Here is an 18,799-nt window from a genome sequence, read left to right as displayed (position 1 = left end):
TCTCCTCTGTAAATTTGCCTTTCCAACAAAAATAAATAAATCTTTTTTTAAAAAGTACAACTATTTTACACTAATAAATGGAATGTGTGTGTGAGTTCTATGCAAGCACAGTGTTTTTTTAAGATTTATTTTATTGGAAAGGCAGATGTAAATAGAGAGAAGGAGAGACAGAGAGGAAGATCTTCCATTCGACGTTTCACTCCCCAAGTGAGCCGCAACGGCCAGTGCTGCGCCAATCCGAAGCCAGGAGCCAGGAACCTCTTCCGGGTCTCCCACGCGGGTACAGGGTCCCAAGGCTTTGGGCCGTCCTCAACTGCTTTCCCAGGCCACAAGCAGGGAGCTGGATGGGAAGCAGGGCTGCCGGGATTAGAACCGGAGCCCATATGGAATCTGGGAGAGTTCAAGGAGTGGACTTTAGCAGCTAGGCCATGGTGCAGGCCTGCTAGCACACTTTTTTTTTTTTTTAAAGATTTATTTATTTTTTACTGCAAAGTCAGATATACAGAGAGAGGAGGAGAGACAGAGAGGAAGATCTTCTGTCCATTGATTCACTTCCCTAGCGGCCGCAATGGCTGGAGCTCAGCCAATCTGAAGCCAGGAGCCAGGAACTTCTTCCAGGTCTCCCACGCGGGTGCAGGGTCCCAAGGCTCTGGGCTGTCCTCGACTGCTTTCCCAGGTCACAAGCAGGGAATGGGATGGGAAGTGGAGCTGCCGGGATTAGAACCCAGGCCCATATGGGATCCCCGGGCGTTCAAGGTGAGGACTTTAGCCGCTAGGCCACGCCGCCGGGCCCAGCTAGCACACTTTTTAAGAGGTGTTTTATTACAACTCACCTTGGCTTTCATCCCTCCCTCATCTCTAGCTGTGAAGGGGATAAGCAAACACATTTCACATGCTGCATTGCATCCATTTCAACTGGCTTTTGAGTCCTCTGCAGTAGGTGTGTGTGTATGTGAATAATGACAGAGCAGAGCCCACTCTGAGGCCTCTGTAATGCCACTAGGCCAAGGGCATTCCTCCAGCTCTAGGTCCCAGCCAGATGACCAGCAAAGCCCCATGAGGGTTTAGAGCCCACTTTCTTACTGGGCAATTGGGTCTTCTGAGAAGGGGTCGAGGCTGCCCCCATGGCTGCATGCAGTCGCCCTAGGGTCTTACACAGTGCAGCCTCAGGCGGAGCCTCCCACTCCCACACCAAGTTGCAGATCCAAACAGAGCTCTCGGCACAGGATCTGAGAATCAGGTCCCAGAAGGCTGCTTTGCACAGGCAGCTTTGTCTGTGAGGCAAGGCAGTCAGATTCCCCACACAGTCCCCCAGCAGTCCCCCGGAAATGGACAGCACAGGCCCGGGAGCTGGAGCCCACCGGGTGGGTGGGATTTGAATGTTGAGCACCACAGCTGCTGGGCCTGCCCTGGCCCTGGTCACTGCTATGGGTTTCGCTGGATTTTACTGTCTCAGAATCCCCCTGTGCGTGTTAGTGGTTAATACAGCAGCCAGGAGACGCCAGACAGCTCTCGGCACCTGGTTCAAATTTAAGGCTCATTTACACATGATGTCACACACGCATTGTCAGCATGAGGGAGGTCAGGATGGTTCATGTTGGGAAGGTTCGCATTGTTGAGTCTTTACAACACTCGCTGCTATTAATGCCTTAGCCATCTGACTTGGATTTCGGTTTTCTGGCATGAGGTCATCCCAGGCACGAGATTTATAGGCTGGATGGGAAGCCAGCAGTGGTGGCTAATCATGCTGGTTTGCAGTTCTGCACCTCTGGAGCCTTGGGCTGGAATGAGAGGGCCACATGGCAGGCAGCAAATCATGAGGAATCGGCCGAGCTTGGGAGCAGCGTCCCTGGAGAGAGTGTTGCCTGAGCTGCGAGACGGGTTCAAGAGTCGAAATCACAGTAGGAGGGACAAGAGTCAGCCCAGGACCTGTGGGGTGTGCTCCAGTTTGGCCAGAGTTGGGGGTCATTCTTTGGCCCACCCTTTTACTCATCACCCATAGAAAATCCCAAACCCATTCAGTATCTCACATTCCCTGAAGCCTCTCCTGGCAACCCAGGCTACAGTCATTTCACCAAGCCCTAAACACCTAGGCAATAAGATAAATGATCAGTGAATAGTTCCTGAGGACTTAGCTCATACTACTTGTAACACCCCTGGATGAAAGGTGTTGATACTGCCACTCTGTGGCTGATGAAGAAGAGTCAAGAGTATTGAATAATGTGCCCCATGTCACAGCTGGGAGGAGTGAGGACAGAAGACTGACTCCCAAGTCTGGTTCAGAGTCTCTGGGGTAGGCTATGGACTCCTCGGGACTTCATGGAACTTGGCATTGGCTCAAGGATGAGACTGCCGCAACTAACGTACACCCTGAAAGTGCAGTCTGGGAGAAGGGACAACTCTTGGAGGGTGAGTCATCATGGCAGAGCATGCAGAGGGCTCAGAGGGAAGAGCGTGGACACAGACTGCGCATGAATGTTCTGACTCGGTGACTAGGAAGGGGACGGGGGAGGAGGACAAGCAGGGAGTCTTGGTTCTATCTGGCCATTCTCTGCTGTCCCTCTAAAGAGTGTGAATGACACTCCTGACCCCAAGTCCAGGGACATCATCTCTCAAGGTTGTCTCCTTAGGAGGTGTGGACATCCCTCGGGGTGATTGACGAGCCAGCCACACAGGGGATGCTCCTTTGCTGAGTTATACTCACCCATGACCAGAATTTCATGTTCGGGTTGTTGTTGCATACTCTGCATCAAGGGAGTCTCTGACTTTAGCCTTCCCCTTCGGTCCAGCTGGAGAAAGGCCATGGGGCTACTGTGAGCCAATGTCCAGCTCCTGCCGTGGAACTTCTCCAGGGACCACTCTGACCAGGTTCAGGGTCAGTCCTGGGAGGTAATACCCTCCTCTTGTTGTTACCAGCTGTTATGGCCTCCCTTTAAGAGGTGCCTGAGTTAGAGCCCAAAGCCATTCATGTTAATGTGGTTACTATCTTCCGGAGAAAGAAAGAGCCAGCCGGAAGGTGAGCACACAGAGCAGTGGCTTCAGAAAGACACAGTGAAGGGGCAGCTATCTGCAAGCCAAGGAAAGAGACACCAGGAACACTAAGCCTTCCACATCAGAATGTGGGATTTCTAACCTCCAGAACAAATACATGTGTGTTATTTAGACAGCCTGTTTCGTGTCCTCATGATGGAGTCGCTGGTGTTGGGTCATGGCTAAGGAAAACAGGCTTACTTGGCTCCGGATTCTGGCAGTGGCACAATCCAAACAGTATGGCACTGGCTCTAGAAAAAGTTCCAGACTGCATCACTACCTGGCAGAGAAGCAGAAAGGGAAATGCTACATGCGCAAGGGGCCAAGACTTGGGTGGCCTCGGTCATTGACAACCTGTTCTGGCAGGAGCTAATCTGGTAACACCACATGAGACCAACCCACTCCTGAGAGGCAGGCAGGCAGGCAGGCCTTCGTCCCTTTAAGCCAGGGATGTCCCATCTCTTAAAGGTCAGCATCATGATGTTGAGACTCAAGCTTCTCTCATACATATGGGGAGTAAACCACATCCCAACCATAGCACAGCCCTGGCAAACGTAGATGCCAGCCCAGAGAGCTCTTATCCAACTTTCTTTTAAGGATGTCATGTGTTCTTTTATTGGGACCCTGACTACCGGTATAGAAGCTCAGGTGCTAAAAGAGGGACTTAGCGACACAAGTAACATAGCACCAAAGGAGGCTCTCCCTAGAGGTCCCTGCTCCCCTCACCCTCCTGCCCATCTAGTGAACCCACCTGGATGTGGGTTATGGTTAGGGTAACTCTAGTGCTACACCAATGTAGTTCCTCTCCTCTAGAGCTGAGTGCAGATAGCCACGTCTCATGGAGCTTCAACATGAAAAAGGCCACCTCTTTAGTATACTTTGAAGAGGGCTTGTTGCCTGCAAATGAGGATTCAGTGAGAAGCCAGCAAGGAAGCAAGGCGATCTTCTGCGGCAGCACGTGCCATCAGTTTCACTGCTGACACCTTGGAAGGCAGCAGAGCACTGGTGTCTGCCGGGACTGCACTGTCTGCCGGGAGGAGACTCAGCCATCCTGCCCCTTTCCTCCCCTGCTCCAAGAAGTCTTGCATCCCACACCTGAGCAGGGAAAAGGAGCCCACGCACATCAGTGCGGTTGTCATAAATACATCTGTTGACTTTTCCCATCTGTCAGGCCCCAAGCACACAGACAACCGAATGCACTACTTCCAGTTGCCTCTCCTGCTTGCTTGGAAGTGAAAGTAAAAACAAACAAAAAACCCAGCTGAAGCCAAAGAGGCGCAGACACCTAAACAGGGTCAGAGAACGTGGCGGGAATAGGGCTTGTGTCTTCTGGCTCCTGTTTCCCGGGTCCAGTCAACAAGGCCCTTGGCTAGCTTCCCATGCACATCCTGCCCTGTCCAGGATAGGGGCCGGACAGCCAGTGGTTAGTCCACAAAATTTCTGGGGCATTTCCTGTAGGTACTGTGTCTCATGGCAGGCACCTCTAACTTTATCTCCCTCTGGCCAATTTGGCACGCACACTTTGCCATGATGCCCTTGAGTGTCCTCAAAGATGAGCACACCAAGATGCATACTAGGCTAGAGTGGAAATCACGTGTGCTCACATTTAATCAGCAATACACACTGTCATTATCTGAGCTAATTTTTCTTGGTTAGCTTTAGTAGCTATTCTTTTAAACACAGTAGAATTGGGCCCTGCGGCGTGGCCTAGTGGCTAAAGTCCTCGCCTTGAACGCCCCGAGATCCCATATGGGCCTGGGTTCTAATCCCGGCAGCTCCACTTCCCATCCAGCTCCCTGCTTGTGGCCTGGGAAAGCAGTCGAGGACAGCCCAAAGCTTTGGGACCCTGCACCCGCGTGGGAGACCCGGAAGAGGTTCCTGGTTCCCGGCTTCAGATCGGCTCACTTGGGGAGTGAATCATCGGATGGAAGATCTTCCTCTCTGTCTCGCCTCCTCTCTGTATATCTGACTGTAATAAAAAATAAAATAAATCTTTAAAAAAAATAATAAATAAATAAATAAATAAATAAATAAATAAAGTAGAATTATTTTGGCCAGTTCCTCATCCCCTAACTTCTCCAAAATATTCCCTTTTAATTGAAATGGTATTTAAATATGTAGACTACTTTGGGTCCCAGATGTTAAAACTCTATTCCCCAAGAACTGAATGTACAAGGATGCTTCAAGATGTTCATGGGAAAAGGAATAAAAAGATCGAGGTTCCTTTTGGTATGAACAAGATTGCATCTGGGCATAGTTTTGTAGTAATAAACACTTTCATGAACATTTTGGAAACTTGTTGCATGCATGGATCTCAAAATCACTTTGCACCATTTCCCATGACCTTTTTAAAGGCGCTGTGGCAGCCAGGATGGTAGACTGTGACTAGAAAAGCACTTCAGAGGCCAGCCCACCTCCACGCTCCATCCGTTGTGCTCTGACACCCTGAAATGTCAGCATCTGGGGGGAGGGCTGATAATTCTAGAAACTCAAATGATTAAAATGTGTGCAGCTTGCACTGGAAGGCACAGCATCACCAGTAATTTGCCACCATCACTGTACTTACAAACTCAGGTCACACAGCACGACACAGCTTCATGTGCTTTGAGGGAATGAAAAGGGAAAAGGATTCCAGTAAAAATAGGGAAGTTGCCCTGCCAAGGCTCCTGGGAAAGCACCAGAAGAGGGCCCGATGGTGTGGGCCCCTGCTACCCACATGGGAGACCAGATGGAATCCCTGGCTCCTGGTTTCAGCCAGGCATAGCCCCAGTTATTGTTGCTGTTCAGGGTGTGAGCCAGCAGTAGACATCTCTTGCTGTTCTTCCATAACTCTTCCTTTTGCATAAATAAAATGAATCCAGCAAAAAGGGAAAGGAATAGGACTGCCGGAAAGTAAATAATCAGATTTGTATTTTTATTAGCTCTGGAATTTTCTCAGCTTGTGTAGGAAATGAGGGTTCTCAGTGTGTCAGCAGAGAGGCAGGGTGGAGCGACAGCCCCACGGCTACTTCTGTGGCCACTTATCAATGTGGCAGCCAGACAGGTCTCCTGAGAACAGCTGGCCAGGACGAGGGTGGCAAGGGTGGCCCACGGAGCCTGCTGTGGGGACACTACTCAGGAGGCACACATCAGGCACGCCTGTGACTGCTGACAGGTGCTCCCATGGCCTCTGCAACTCCAAATTTTTTGGGAACAGTGAATGATTTTTCAGTAGGAAAGCAGAGAAAGAAAAAAAAAAGCAAACAAACGCATCTTGATGTTTTTTACAGACTATTTTAGAAACAGCGTGAATGATGCAAGCCAGGACAAGACCACGATCCCTGACTGGTCCAGAATGTTGGGTAGACAGCGAACGCGGGAGGTGGGTCCCACCTTTGATGTTTTAAATAACTACAATTTGTTTGAAAATTCATATTTAATTTTCAACCAGCTCCAGCACCTCATTAAGGCAGCAGGGGCAGGGGTTGACCTGTTCCTTACCAAAGTCTTCCAGGGGGACTCCTAGAAGGGTTAAGCATAGGTGTCAGCAAACAGTTCCCAGTGCTGGGGAAATACTGGTCTTGTAAGACTCCGCTCCCAGCCCTCTGCCTTCTCCCTCCCCGCCACACACAATGATGTGACATACTTGCTATTGGGACTAAGCTTTCCTGTCCTTTATGTGCCAGCTTTCATAGTGTTTTCTCTCTGGCATCAACAGGGCACTGTCCCCTGAAGGATGGTACTTGGTGGGAAAGTTCAGCAGCCCTAAGCCCCCATTTAGAGACCCCGGGGGCTGTGTTTAGCTGGAGACCTAGAGCCCTGCCAGGCCACTGGAGGAGGCAGAAGAGTGTGGGAAGGAATTGCTGGTTTCTGTGAGTGTGTTTCGTGATGGCCTATGAAACACACCTAATCCATTCCTAAGGCTTTGCCCTTTCTCCACCACAGCTACATTAAAAAAAAAAATGTTTATTTTCATTTGAAAAGCAGAGTTAAAGAGAGAAGAGACAGAGAGAAATCTTCCATCCTCTGGTGCACTCCCCAGATGGGTGCAACACAGAGAACTGAACCAATTTGAAGCCAGGGACAAGAGCTTGTTTTGTATTCCCCATGTGGGTGCAGGGTCATCTTTCGCTGCTTTGCCAGGCACATTAACGGGGACCTGGACTGGAAGTGAAGTAGATGGGATTCAAACCTGTGACCACAGGGGATGCCAGCACCACAGGTGACATACCACGGTGGCAGTCCCAACAGCTATTTCTTGAAGACAAGACAGACTTGCCACAAAGTCAGGTTCTACATTAGGAGAGAGAAACAGGTAGAGCCAGGAATAAAGGGCTTTATCCTGAATAGCTGCTGTTGGAGGCAAGGATCTCCCAGATTTTCCTTGGAACTGAAGCTCCTGGCATTGCCTTAGCTCTTCAGACAAACCATACACAAACCCAGCGTCTGTGGAAAAGCCTACCTGCAACATGCCAACAGCAACAGAAAGAGGAAATAGAGAGGGAAGTTGGCATTAGTACAAAAATTGATATGCATACATAGTTTTCCATAATATTCATTTCCATGAACTTTCTGGAGACCCCTCCTTTGCATGGATTTCAAAACATTTTGCACCAAAGTCAACTTACACCATCATTCCATCTTCTATACACTTTTTAACATATCCTTATACGGATAAGAATCAGAGTCGTCATCTGATACAGACACAATAGGTGATAAAGACATTTGAGAGGGCCCAATGCGATGGCTCAGTGGCTAAATCCTTGCCTGCAAGTGTCGGGATCCCATATAGGCATCAGCTCATGTTCCAGTTGCTCCACTGCCCGTCCAGTTCCCTGCTTGTGGCCTGGGAAAGCAGTAGAGGATGACTCTGAAGCCTTGGGCCCTTGCACCCACATGGGAGATCTCGAAGAAATCCCTGGTTCCCGGCTTCAAATCAGTTCAGCTCCAGCTGCTGTGGCCATTTGAGAAGTGAACCAGTGGATGGAAGATTTTTCTCTTTGTCTCTTCTTCTTTCTGTAAAATCTAATTACCTTTCCAGTAAAAATAAATATTTTAAAAAAGACATTTAAGAAGATCCGATGGAGCCGCATTAGCTCAAGCTGGATGTGAAAAGAGCAAAGGGACCTGATTAGTGGAACTCTTGAGTGAAGAAGTAAAAAAAAAAAAAAAATATATATATATATATATATATATGTATATATATATTAGGAATAGACTCTGTTCTTGCTTTTTTCGACTCCTTCACAGGTTCCAGTGCACATGCCTAGTGGCCATTGTAATAATGGCATCTGTTGACTCTCCTGGCAAGACCTGAGGGAGGGCCCATCTATACGCCACGGTCCCAGAGCCACAGCAGCTGATGCCACGAGCACTGGCATCACCCAAGCTTGTCCGCAGGACAAGGGAGCAGTCACCCTTATGCCCCTCACAAGAACAAGGTCCTGAGTATCACATCCACTGGGGAGACTAACACCAAATTCTCTTGTGGACCAAATACACACACCAAGGAAACCTTACTCATTTCCAACTGCAGCAGACTTGACCACTTAGAGCTGCCATTGATCAGGACAAAAGAAATCACTCAGAGGCCACACTCTTGGGTTCCCCAAGAAACAAATCCAGAGTGATGCCTTGCGTTTAAACTATGCCATCTATACGCTCATTTCTAATAAAACTTTCTCCATGAAGGAGAAGAGATGAGGAGACTCTGAATTCATAGGCCTGATAATATGTCGACATTAGCACAGGGACTCAGGACCTACAAGGAAACAAGGTGGCATGACATGTCCAAGCGAACACAGTGGGTCGCCAGGACTAGGTGCTGAACTGAAGGGAACCTATGAAATGGCAGATACTGAATTCAGAGTAGTGATGATAAGGAACTCCATGAGATTCAAGAGGATACAGATAGGTGAAGAAGTGGGGAAATCAATGAATGACATGATGAAAATTTATTAAGGAGATAGGGCTCATTAAGAACCATATAGAAATTTTGGTGATGAAATCTTCAACCAGTGACATAAAGAATATGCTAGAGACATTCAACCACAAGATCGGCCAACTGGCCAAATTCTGATTTTGAGGACAAGAATTTTGAAAGAACCCAATACAATAAAAATAAAGAGAAAAGAACTAAAAAAAAAAATGAACAAAGTCCACACAAAAAGTGGACAGCATAATGACCAAGGATTCACATTATAAGTATTTCTGAAAGAGAAGAAAAGAAGGCCCTGGTGCAGTAGACTAGCTGCTAAAGTCCTCGTCTTGAACGCCCAGGGATCCCATATGGGCCTGGGTTCTAATCCTGGTGACCCCATTTCCCATCCAGCTCCCTGCTTGTGGCCTGGGAAAGCAGTCGAGGACGGCCCAAAGCCTTGGGACCCTGCACCCGCATGGGAGACCTGGAAGAAGTTCCTGGCTCCTGGCTTCAGATTGGCTGAGCTCCAGCCATTGCAGCCGCTAGGGAAGTGAATCAATGGACAGAAGATCTTCCTCTCTGTCTCTCTTCCTCTCTATATATCTGACTTTCCAATTTTAAAAAAGGAAGAAATAAAGCATTTTCTAGATAAGTGAAAACAGAAAATTTACCACTACCAGACCAGCTTTACAAGAAATTTTGAAGGGGGTCCTGTATTAGAAGTAAACATGAAAGTATGTGACAAATTCAAATTCACTAGCAGGACAGGTAGAATTATTATCCAATCAATAAAATGACAGCACTAACTGTGAATGTAAATGATTTAAACACATCAGCCGAAAAACTTAGGTTGACTGAATGGATAAAAAATCGTGACTCCACTACATGCGTCCTACAAGAAACTCACTTGATAAAGCTACACATAGATTGGAAGTAAAGTGTGAGAAAGAAAGTATACCAGGCAAATGGAAACAAAACCCAAACAGAGGCAAATATCACACATCCTGATATGTGACAAAACAGACTTTAAATCAAAAATTGTAAAAAGAGATAAAGAAGGACATTGTATTTTGGTAAAAGAATCAAATCAGCAGGAAGCCATAATAGCCATAATTATGCATATAAGCACCCTACACCAGACCACCTGGATATATACCCCAAACACTGTTAGACCTAAAGGGGCAGATAGACTCAAACACTCTAAGAGTGAGCGACTTCCACATACAACTGTCATCAGTGGACAGAGCTTCCAGACAAAGATCAGTAAAAATGCATTGGAATTGAATCATACTGTCAAGTGATCAGTCTAACAGAAATTTACAGGATGTTTCACCCAAGAGTGACAGAATTCACACTCTTATTATTAGTACATGGAATACTTTCAAGGATAGACCACATACTGGGCTATAAATCGAGTCTTAAAAGATTTAAAATGACTAAAATCCTGTTATGTATCTTCTCAGACCTTAGAGGAATAAAATTAGACATTCACAAGAAGAAGAGCAATGAAACAGAAATACTTGGAGACTAAACAATGTGTTATTGAATGATTAATAGATTAAATTTTTTCAGAAATTTAAAAGGAAATAAAAAACGTTCGAAACAAAAGAAAATGAAAACAGAACACATCAAAACCTGTGGCTATAACAAAAGAAACACTCCCACAAATGCTCCAAAGCCAGGTGCCAGGAACTTCTTGTGGTCTCACATGTGGTTGTTGGGCCCAAAGGACTTGAACCACCCTCCGCTGCTCTCCCAGGCTATAAGCAGAGAGCTGGATTGGAAGTGAAGCATCTAGGACATTATATGGGATGCTGATACCAGCAGGTGGAGGATTAGCCTGTTGAGCCATAGTGCTGGCCCCAAGAAGGAAGTTTACAGTATTAAGTGCTTGCATTAAAAAGAGGAAAATGTCTTGAGTTAAAGATCTAAAGATGCATTTAAACACTTAGGAAAACAAGAACAAACCCAATCTCAAATCAGCAGGTGAAAAACAATAAGGATTAGAGCAGAAGAAAATGACATTGAAACTAAAAATATACAAAAAAATCAACAAAGCAGAAGGCTCGCTTTTTGGGAAGATGAACAAAACAGACAAATCTCTAAACAGATGAAGAAAGAAGAAAAACTCAAAAAATATAATTAGAGATGACAAAGGAGACATTCCAACTGACACCACCGAGAGACAAAGGATCATAAGACGCTACCATGCAGAACTGCATGCCAATACAATGGGAAGCCGCAAAGAAATTGGTAAATTCCTGGATTCATATGACATTCTATGGTTAAATCAAGAAGATACAGACAATCCAAACAGACCTGTGTCACGCAGTGAGATGGGAACAGTAATCCGAAGCCTTCCATCAAGCAGTGCGGGACCTGATGGCTTTACTGCCGAATTCTATAAATCATTCAGGGAGGAAGAAGCTCCAATACTCTACAAGTTATTTCAAAAAGATTGAACATGATGGAATTCTGCCAAACTGTTTTTATGAGGCCTGCGTTACTTTGATACCAAAACCAAAGACACAACATGAAAAGGAAACCACAGACTTACGTCCTTAATGAACAAAGAATCCAAAGATTCGCAACAAGATACTAGCAAATTGAATCCAAAACCACGTGGAAACGATCATATATCATGGTCGAGTGGGATTTATCCCAGAAATGCAAGGGTGGTTCAACGTTTGCAAATCAACAAATGCCATAAATCACATCAACAGGATGAAGGAAAAAAAACCCATATATGATCATCTCAATAGATGCAGAGAAAGCATTTGGTAAATTTCATTACTTTACCATGGTAAAAACAAAAAAACCTTCACAAACTATGTACGGAGCATCCTTCAAAAGTATTAAGGCCATTTATTCCAAACAGTCAATATACTGAAGGGGGAAAAGCTGAAAGCATTTCTCCTCATACCAGGAACAAGACATGGATGTCAGCCCAGTGTGATAGCATAGCAGTTAAGGTCCTCGCCTTGAATGCGCCCCGGGATCCCATATGGGCGCCGGTTCTAACCCCGGCTGCCCTGCTTCCCATCCAACTCCCTGCCTGTGACCTGGGAAAGCAGTCGAGGATGGCTCAAAACCTTGGGACCCTGCATCCGCATGGGAGACCTGGAAGAAGTTCCTGGCTCCTGGCTTCGGATTGGCGCAGCACTGGCCATTTCAATCACTTGGGGAGTGAATCATCGGATGAAGATCTTCCTCTCTGTCTCTCCTTCTCTCTGTACATCTGTCTTTCCAATAAAATGAATAGATCTAAAAAAAAAAGACATGGATGTCCATTTTATTCACTGTAATTTAATAAAATACTTGGACTGCCAGTGAGAGAATAAAAATCAGAAAGAAATATAGAGCATCAGAATCACCGAAAAGGAAAAGTTATCCATGTTTGCCAATGACATGATGTTGTACATGGAAATACCTAAACATTTCACCAAAAATTCATTAGAATTGTTAAGTTCGCTCATTAAAATTGCAAGTTACAAAATAAACAGGCAAAAACCAGTAGTTTGTTTATGTATGCTGATGAAGAACTCACAGGAAGAGAAATCAAGAAAGACGTCCCGTTCAGAATAGCCACAAAAACTCAAATACATAGGGAACACATTTAACCTTCAGCTGTAGGCAGCTTCCTAGGTTCCCTTGAACCCAAGCAAGTGTTACATTATTGGGAGAAAAGCAACCAATAGCTGGCTAATGTTAAATTAGTGTCAACTCTACCAGTATAGTTGCTTTTTGAAATTTTTAATATTTTTCCTTTTAAGATAAATGGAAAAGGTGGGGAACTCTGGGCTGGGACATGCCACCCCAGCCCCCAGGTGTGGGGGATGCAGATTGCCCGTGGAAAGGGTCTGAGGGGGTATTGGAGTGGGAGCAGCTGAGGCTGTGTTTGACAGGGAAGCAATGATTTCTACCTTCCTCCATGCCTGACCCTCCACACGCTCATCAGAGGCCCACATGGGCATGCATCCCTCTCAACTATGTATGTAATATTAAAAATATTTTTTTTATCAAAAGGAATACATTTAGCCAAAGAAGTGAAAGATCTCAACAGTAACAATTATCAAGCAGTAATGAGAGAAGTCATCAAGGATACACACTAAGAAATGGAAAGATATACCTTGTTCAGTGAGCACAACAGCGATTATCATTGAAATGTCTGTATTTGATCTAAAGCAATCTACAGATTCAGTGTAATCGCTATCAAAATACCAGTGATGGATACTTTTTATAGGATCAGAAAAAGCAATCCTAAAATTCATATGGAATCACAAAAGAGCCAGGATAGCCAAAACAATCCTGATCAAGAAACATCAAGCTGGAGGTTTCACAATAGTTGACTTCAAAGCATACTGGAGGGCCTGGCGGTGTGGCCTAGCGGCTAAAGTCCTCACCTTGAAAGCACCGGCATCCCATATGGGCGCCGGTTCTAATCCCGGCAGCTCCACTTCCCATCCAGCTCCCTGCTTGTGGCCTGGGAAAGCAGTCGAGGACGGCCCAAACCTTTGGGACCCTGCACCCGTGTGGGAGACCCGGAAGAGGTTCCTGGTTCCCGGCATCGGATTGGCGCGTACCGGCCTGTTGCGGCTCTCTTGGGGAGTGAATCATGGGATGGAAGATCTTCCTCTCTGTCTCTCCTCCTCTCTGTATATCTGGTTTTCCAATAATAATAAAAAATCTTAAAAAAAAAACACACTGGAAAGGTGTAGAGATTAAATCAGCATATAGGTCAATGGGACAAAATAGAGAGCTCAGAAATTAATCCACATACATGCAGCCAACAAATTTAATCACAAGTGCTTGGACCATATAGTGGAATAAGTAAAACCTCTTTAAACGGTACTGACAAAACTGGATATATATAATTATGTAGAAGAAAGGAATTAGACCCATATTTCTCACCATACACAAAAATCACCTTTATTTTATAAAAAGGATGTTGCACTACTGTAGTTTTAGTGATCTATGGTTTCTTTAAAATTTATGTAAATTTTAAGTTTACATAAAATTAAATGATCATTTTCCATTCAATTATTGTATGTAGCCATTTATAGTCCCAGTAAACTAGAGTAAAAGACTGCTTTTCACTTGCTAAACATCTTATTCAGTGACATATGAAGCCCTTTAACTATAGTGTAAAATTTAAAACATTCATCTCAAACACTAAAAAGAAAAGGGAGAAGGAAGAAAAGTGGAGTGAAGAGAGGACGGAAGGAAGACTGAAGGGTTTATTTGGTTTTCCAAATTGGACTTACAAACCACTTTGAATCTGTCAAAATCAAATTTTAATTAAAATTTAAAAATAAAACAGTACATTTTTAATACATTCAAAAACCTCAAAAAGCAGCTTTCAATTCTTTTTATTTTTATTTATTTGAGAGAGGGAGGTGGGGAGAGAAACAGAGCAATTGCCTACCTGAGTCAGGCCGGGACCAAAGTGGGGTATCAGGGACACGAACTGGTGCTTATATGGGATCCTGGCCTATGCCAGTTCTAATCCCGGTGGCTCCACTTCTCACCCAGCTCCCTGCTTGTGGCCTGGGAAAACAGTCGAGGATGGCCCAAAGCCTTGGGATCCTGTACTCACATGGGAGACTAAGAAGAAGCTCCTGGCTCCTGGATTTGAGTTGGCTCAGTTTCAGCCATTGTGGCCACTTGGGGAGTGAACCAGTAGATGTAAGATCTTTGTCTCTCCTTCTCTCTATAAATATGACTTTCCAATAAAAATAAATGGCTCAGGCACATGGTTACCTGAGCCATCACTGCTGCTGCCAGGACCTGCATCAGGAAGCTGAAGCTATAAGCCTGAGCTGGGAATTGAACCCAGGCACTGCTTTAGCCCCTAGGCTTTTAGTAGTGTTTCCTTTGATCCATCTAGTTCATCTTCACTTTCCAAAGTATTTGTTCTCACTTTGGAATTTGCAGCCAATTCTTCATGTTTATTCTTTTGTGCCTTTCACATTATTCTAGCCTTATCCCTACTCCATGCCCCATTCCATCCTTCATCTTTCCAGAAAAACACAGGAGGCTTGTGGCAGGTTTGGGTGGTCCAGGGGACATTCTACTTTCTTGACCACACACTATTGCTTGTCTCCGGGCCTTCGCTAGCTCCATTTTTTTCCTTCCCAGAAAAGAATGACTTGAAAAACAGTTATTTAGGAAAATAACCTCAGAGTGGTTTACTATTTTGCCTGCTTTGTAAGACATCGATTGGTTGTCCTGTTGGTAAAGCCAAGAGTTAGTTAAGTAAGTAAATAGTATAGTTTAAAAATAGAAGTGTTGACACAGGCATAGTATACTAATTTGCTAATACTTTTGGGACACACATGCGCATACATAAAAATAATTCTGCACACATCCATAAGGCTGCAGAAAGCCCAAGATGATGATGGAATTACATACCCACCCGCCACAATGAGCAGACTAAGCACATGAACATATATCCTAGGGGCTTGAAAAAGTTTATGGAATATGTATGTCATGAAAGTGGATTTTAGAATCTCCTTTGCAGCAAAGTCAATTTATCTTTTAAATATTTATTTGAGAAGTAGTGAGATAGAAAGAGAAATTGATAGACGGTGCTCACGCCCTCTGCTCATTCATTCCCCAACCACAGTGGCTGGAGCTGGGCTAAGGCCGATGCCACGAGCTGCGAACTCGGCCCAGGACTCCCACGGGGATGACATCTCTTGGAGCTATCCCTGCCTCTCAGGGCCCACATCAGCAGGAAGCTGGAGTTGGAGCAACATCAGGAGTTGAGCCCAAACACTGCAGTTTGGGGCATGGATGTCTTAACTGCTAAACCAAACATCTACCTGAACCTTCTTTTTCACCTTACTTGTATAAGCCTTTTAAATGGCCTGTATCGACACCAACATCTGATGTGAGGGAGAGATAAGTTCCCACAGGGAAAAGAGCTGGAGTGCAGTGTGGAGGAGCATCCCCCATGGTGTGCACAGATGTAGTTCTCACCTCTGCATTTGGCTCTTGACTCCTGCAGTAGTGACAGCCCAAGCAGTTAGTAGCTGCTGCCCACCCGGGAGACCTGGATTGTGTTCATGAATCTGGTTATATCTGTAAGGCTCAAGTTCATGTTCACAACCAGCAATCCACACAGAATAAAGTTCAGCTTAAAGCAAGCTTTATTGGGAACGCTCGTGGGCGAGGTTCACTGGTCCAGCACAGACCCAGGGAAGTGGCACCCAGAGAACGTTAGGTGTTGTTTTTATTAGGGGGCTGTAGAGGTGGGGTTTGGGGGTAGTGTACCTTATGTGAGTGCTATAGGTTCCTTTTGACCTTGATGAATCCATACGTCACTGCTCCATGGCTCAGCTGAGGAGGGGGCTGCAATCTGCAGGTGCAGCTTTATCAGCCACCCTTCTCAGCCTCCTCCTGGACTGCCCCTTACCTACCCTGCCTGGTCCTTACAATATCCTGGCCCAAATTCTAGCCGTGGTGGACATTTGAGGAGTTAATCAGCAAATAGAACCTCTGTTGTTCTGCCTGTCAAACAAAACAATATTTTTTAAAAAATCTATGTATTTGGGAAAGTCGAAGTCACAGAATGAGAAAGAGACGAATATTGTGCATTCAATGGCTCACTACCCAGGTGGCTGTGACAGCTAGGACTGGGCCAGGCCAAAGCCAGGGGCCAGGAGCTTCATCTGGGTTGCCCAGGTGGGTAGCAAAAGCCCAAACACTTGGGCTGTCTTCTGCTACTTTTCCCAGACCATTAGCAGCAGGGAGCTGACTCAGAAGTGGAGCCATGGGGACATGAACCGGCACCCATGGGAGATGCTGGCATCACCGTAGGTGGCTGCTTTATCCATTATTCCACAACACTTCTAGCCCAAGAAAATGTGATTTAAAAATGAAATGAGAAGGAGTTGGAGAAAACTTCCAAGCACCACTTAGATCAGCCTCAAACTCCTAAATCTGACAACACTTGAAATATTTGTATCAGACTGTTGTCTTTCTTGTAAACGCCAAGTGTTCTCATGAGGTTCTGACTGTGATCAGCACTGAGGCGTAATCAGATCGACAGCACCCAAGTCTGACTGTGGAGCTTGGGAGACCGTGGCTGCTGGCACTGTGGAGTCTTGACAGTGTTAACAGGTAATGCCTGCAGCACAGGCCAGACAAGCTGTGAGCTGGCTGCAACGTCCAAGACTAAAACAGGCTAGAGCCTCACCCAAACCAGGACCCTGGAGCTCCATCAGGGTCTCTCACACAGGTTATGGGGATCTGAGCGCTTGAAGCATCCTCTACTGCTTCCCCAGTCACGTGAACAGGAAGCTGAATTGGGAGTGGGGCAGTGCTGACACTCAAATTGGTACCCATATGGGATGCTGGCATCCAAGGGAGTGGCTTCATCCATATACCACAACCGCGGCGCTTTCAAAACATCTGCTTTTGAACTTGGACATTTTCCTCATTAAGAGAAGAAATTGGCATATTAAAAAACACCCCATGCAGAGCCGTGTGACCCTGAAAGTGTGGACAGGGTACGACGGGACTACAGCGAAAGGGACTCGTGGGCAGCATGGGGAGCTGGGGTGGGCTTTACAGTGAAGTTGGATTTTGGCCTCAAAGAGCTGAGAAGCTGGGGGAATGGCAAGTACTAACTTGACCGGCTTCTCGCTTCATTTTGAGACAGTTTCCTCTTGCTCGGGTCTTTGGAGAGATGGAGAGCGTTGATAAGAGATGCCCTGACAATAACCCATCTTTTTTGAAGAATGCTAAGTCATCCGTAACAAAACTTCTACTCAGTTCCTCTTCTATCTCCTCGGGGCTTTCATATTCAGCCTTTCCCCGCCACCCACCCCCACCCCGCCTCCTCTTTGTTTTTTCAAGAGGCAGCCACAGCCAGGAGGAGAGTTGGCAAGCCAGGAAAGCCAGCACAGCGTGTGGAAGCTGGAGTCCCGCCTGGCCCGGCAGCTCTGTCCAGCGGGCTCTCTCCCTGTGCTCCACTTGCCTCCATGGCTTGGCTTACCAGCCTGCAACCTGTGTCAATCATCAGAACTGGGCTGTGGTCTCTAGGACACACTTGGGCTCCCACCCTTCAGTAATTAAAGCAACTTGTGAGTTCATTCTCACTGGGCGGTTCTGGAGCTTGTCTTGTAGTCTGTGCGCCCTAAATGCAAGTTTTCTGAGCTTTTTAGACCAATAGCATTTTCCAAAAGTTTGGCGAATACAGTAAGGCAAAACCTAGACTTGGCAATGACCCAAGCCTTGACAGAGCGCTAGGATTTTCACGGAATTTTGCCTGTGGCCAGCGTCCCAAATGAACTCTGGCTGCTTTGTTTCTGATCCAGCTTCCTGCTAAGGTGCTTGGGCAAGCAGCGATGCCCTAGTGCTTGGGCCTCTGCCACTCATATGGGAGACCCGGATGGATCTCTGTGCTCCTGCTTTAGGCCGGGGCCAGCCCTGGCTGTTGTGGCCACTCAGGAAGTGGACCAATGGATGGAAGATCTTTCTCTCTCTGTAACTCTGTTTCAAATAAATAAATCAAGTTTACAAAGAACAAAGAGCTTCTGGTTGAGCAGTAGCCGGACTTCCTAAAAGAAAGCAATCATAGGACTTTAAAATTTCACAGAAAACAGAATCGAAAGGTGGAATTATTTTGAAGCAAAAAGATTTATAAATACAAGCAGGTTTTTTTATTATTACTATAAGCATTGTTAATGATGTTTTGGAAAACATCATTTCAAAATTTTTCTGCCAAAATAAATTCATCTTTTAAAAATTAATTATTTTCACTTTCTTTGAAAATCAGGGAGAGAAAGAGAGAGGAGAGAAAGAGAGATACAGAGATACTCAGACCAAGAGAGGCCCGTGTGCTGGGTCACTCCCTAAATGCCC

This window comes from Ochotona princeps, chromosome 26, assembly GCF_030435755.1.
Source record: "Ochotona princeps isolate mOchPri1 chromosome 26, mOchPri1.hap1, whole genome shotgun sequence".
NCBI classification, from domain to species: Eukaryota; Metazoa; Chordata; class Mammalia; order Lagomorpha; family Ochotonidae; genus Ochotona; species Ochotona princeps.
The sequence above is the reverse complement of the archived record's forward strand: the minus strand, read 5'-3'. Positions refer to the sequence as shown.